General features: G+C 61.8%; 1 protein-coding gene across 1 annotated transcript in view; it reads left to right on the top strand.

Moving 5' to 3' along the window:
- GRAMD4 (GRAM domain containing 4) overlaps positions 1-3,931 on the top strand; it is a 44,273-nt gene that overhangs the window by 24,001 nt on the left and 16,341 nt on the right. The gene's annotated exons all lie outside the window — the stretch shown is intronic.

Below are 3,931 nucleotides of genomic sequence, written 5' to 3'. Positions count from 1 at the left end.
GAGGGGGGGGGAGGCAGGTGAGGAGGGGGGAGGGCCAGGTGAGGAGCCCAAGGCCAGGTGAGGGGGGTGGAGGGCCAGGTAACACTGTCACCCAGGTAGCGTTGCCCTCTCGGGGGGTAGCGGTCCCCCGAGCCAAGACCCAGCTCAAACCCTGAGGTGGCCGGTCCCCATGAGCGGCCACCGCCGCCCTCCCAGCCCCTGCCGGACCCAGGGCATCAGGAAGGTACGCGGGTGAGTGGTGACGGTGGGCCTGGCCCCGACTTTCTGGGCCGAGTCCTGCCTGTGCTCGCAGCGAGCGCTGCGATCCTGGGAAGGGGGCTGCCTTCCTGTGCCTCGGGGCCTTCATCTGGAAGCCGGTGGTGGCGCGCTGAAGGGGGGCGGGGCGGGGTGGGGGAGTCTCAGCCGAGCCCTGGGAGGCCTGGCCGGGCAGGGCTGAAGAGGGTCCCTGAGGCCCCAGCCCCTGACAGCACCCTCGGGGCCGGCCTGCCTTGGCCAGTCACCTCCTCCCAGCAGGGTCCCTCCATCCTGGGGCTGCCAGAGGCCGCCCCAGCTTCCGGAGCCTGTGGTGTGGACTCCCACCTCTGCCCACGCGAGCTCGGCCCCTGACTCAAGGTGCCGCCAGCAAGAAGCGGGTCATTCCAGGGGGATATTTGCAAGTCCGAAGAGCTGTGTTCTTCCCGTCCTGATAAAACCCCCCAGGGCTCCCTGTCCCTGTGCACAGTCCAGGCCGGCGGTCTGGCGGACAAGGCCTGAGAGCTGAGGCCGCCGAAGTCTCCATCCCTCCCCTTCACCAGCCTGGCCTCTAGCCCCGCACCCCCTGGCCTGAGCGCACAGCTGTCTCCAGCTTGGGACACCCCAGTCAGAGCTGGCTTTTCCGTGGGGTGGCCTGGCGTCATTGTCGTTGCGGAGTGTGGTCACTACGGTGGGGCTCTGAGGAGAGCCCCGCTCCAGGTACTGCGCCGCGCGGGCTTTAGCTGCTGGAAAGGCCGAACCTCCTGTGCTTTGTGCTGGCCTCTTCTGGGTCTCAGCAGCTGGTTCTCAGCCCTAGGGAACGGCTGGCACTTGGTTCCCTGGCGGAGAAGGTCCTTTAGTTTCCTGCTCTGCCGGGTGTTAGGACAGCGCCGTGGGCTTTCCAGTGCCCCTGAACGACGGCCATCTGCCTGTCCCACAGGTCAGCGTGACCCATTCTGCAGTTCTCTGGGGCTCCCCGCGGGGGCCCCCGTGTTGGGGCAGGGTGTCACTTGCTTTGCCGGGCTACGAGGCCGGCATCCCTCCCTGGACCAGAAATCGGACCACGGCTTCAAGCAGTACTTTCCGTGATGTTAAACCTTACGTGAAAATCTGTAGACGTTCAAAGATTCAATTACATTTAATAACGCAAAGAGGTGCAGCCAGTGACCTGACCTGGGACGACTCTGGGAGATCCAGGTGCCTGGCTGGGTGTGGGGTGTATTCTCAGCCCTCTGGCCGGCCGGGCCTGGCCTCTCATGGCATGTCACAGTGCTGCCACCCGCACTGACGTGCTTCTGTCTGATGTAGTTTGTGTTTATGTGCGGCTTTACCGGAGGCCACGCTTGCCCTGGTGGCGTCGGGTGGCGCTCGGCCTGAGAGGACCCCGTGTGCCAGCTCCCTTTGCAGGGTCCATGTCTTCTGTCTTCCAGCCTCCCGCCACCCCCAGCCCACTCCGGGGGTTTCATCCTCGTCCTTTCACCAAAGCCCCTTGGGTGCCTGGCCCCCGATAGGTTCTGAGGCTGCAGACAGATCTGTTTCTCACGGGTCTGCTTGGGGACCAACTGGGGATTACAGGAAAGGAACATCCAGGCCTGGGCTGAGGGTCCTGGGGAGCATGGGGTTTAGGGGGGGGACTTAGGGTTTAGGAACCTTCTGGAACCTTCTGGAACCTTCTGGAAGCTGAGACCTGAGGGAGGAGAGGAACAGGGAGAAACAGGTTCCAGGCAAGGGACCTCCCCTTTCCTTCTTACCCTGGTGCCCATCGGGGGTCGCTGTGGGCCGTCCAGGGTGGGCAACTGCGTGGAGGGCCACCTTCACACCTGGACGCGCGCGCGCGCGCGCACACACACACACACACACACACACACACTCTCGATCTGCAGGATTAAAACATGGTAGTTCATACAAACCTCTGTTTTGCTTTTTAAGAAAATTCCTGGGAAATCGCCTTGGTTTAAGCTTACTCAAGGCGAAGGCCATGTCCAATTATCGGTCGGAAAGCAACATGGAGAAACTGCCTTTGACCTCCACTGGCCTCTGGTCGGGCCCTGCCCGGGGCCCACCCTTGGGTTTGCTCCCCACGGCTCCTCCGCCCTCCCGGCTGCGTTGAGGGGGCCGGAGGGTGCGTGTCATCCTCCTGTGCTGCACGGCCCACGGTGTTGGTTGGGGCTTTGGCCGGGGCACCCCGTGTGGGAACTACACAGACTCTGGTGACTGCCTCCTGTGCCCAGCCCGGCCCTGACATGTGGCCCTGGCACCCCCCCCCGCCCATGGGCTTCGTCATCTGTCCTGCGGCCTCGGGTTGTTGCCGGCGGGATAATTAGATTCTAGAAAAGTCCTCCAGGCACACTCCACTCCAGACTTATTCTGCTGACTGTTAAACATCAGTGGAGGTTTTTCCAAAACATTTGGAAGAATCCACAGTTATTAGGAGTACAGGGGCCCTTTCTTCTGATGAAGAGCAGTCCGGGGGCGTTCGTGTTGCTCTGAGGCCACTGCTCACTCCCCACCTACCCGGAGCTGTGGGTGGACCCGGCTGGGAGGCCCTGGTACGCTGTCTGCCCTCTGCCTTCCCCTTAATGTTTAGAACATCATTGCTGTGCGCTGTGTTGTCAGTCTGTTTCCCACGTCCCGTGCACGTCACAGGCACTCAGATGTTCCACATGTGGTGTGACAGGAGGAAGGTAAAATTCCCCGCCACCTGGAGCACGTGCGCCCGTGTTGCCAGCCGCCTTTCCCTGCAGGCAGCTAGCAGCCCATTTATACCTAAATACTTGTCTGATGCTAGCGGTGATTATGTTGGAAAGATCACACAGCCAGTGGCTGTGCAGTATCCATATCATCAGCTGCAAGCCAAATGGTACCAAGCACAGCACCCCAGACAGCCCTGCCGGCCACTCAGACCCCAGGCCCACCTGTGGCTGAGCGATGCGGTGTCCTTCAGGCCCACAAGTCCTCAGTAGCACACCTGGGCCCGGGCTCTGGTGGGAGTCCATCTGTTAGTGCTTCCTGTGTGAGCTGCCTCTTCAGGACCCCCGGCTGGTTCAGGGAATGTCCTGGTCCGGAGGCCTGGACACCTGCCCAGGAACAGAGGGAACCCAGTCTGGAGTCTGCTGCGTGCCCCAGCTCCCCTCCTGTTCCCAGTAAATCCCCCCTTTGTCAGTAGCTCTGAGCACAGATGGCCGTTTGGGCAGCCTGGCCACAGGGAGGGGTGGGCGTGGAGGCCTGGCCCCCTCCTCTTCCACCCTGGCTCCCTTCTCTGGGACCCGCTCTGTCTCATGGTTCCCTGGCCACTGCTTCACGAGGCTACAGGCTCGCCCCCTGCTCTCCTCTGATCCAGCTTGTCCTCTGCGCTTCCTGCTTCGGCACAGCGCGGCCGGCATGGGTTGCAGTTCCAAGTTATAAACCCGCAGAGCGGGTCGGTTCACGGAGACGCTGGAGTGGGATTGTTCCCGGGTCTAAGCTTGTACTGCCCACTGCACGACCGGCCAACATTGAGAGGCGAGCTGTTGGGACAGGGAATAACGACTTTATTCCCAAATCCAGCAGACCAAGAGGATGGTGGGCTTGTGCCCCCAAAGAACCATCTTGCCTGACTTAAAGTTCAGGCTCCTTTTTTTTTTTTTTTTTTTTTGCGGTACGCGGGCCTCTCACTGTTGTGGCCTCTCCCGTTGCGGAGCACAGGCTCCGGACGCGCAGG

The sequence above is a fragment of the Lipotes vexillifer genome, unplaced genomic scaffold, assembly GCF_000442215.2.
Source record: "Lipotes vexillifer unplaced genomic scaffold, Lipotes_vexillifer_v1.1 scaffold382, whole genome shotgun sequence".
NCBI lineage: Eukaryota > Metazoa > Chordata > Mammalia > Artiodactyla > Lipotidae > Lipotes > Lipotes vexillifer.
This window is presented reverse-complemented; position numbering and strand designations above follow the sequence as displayed.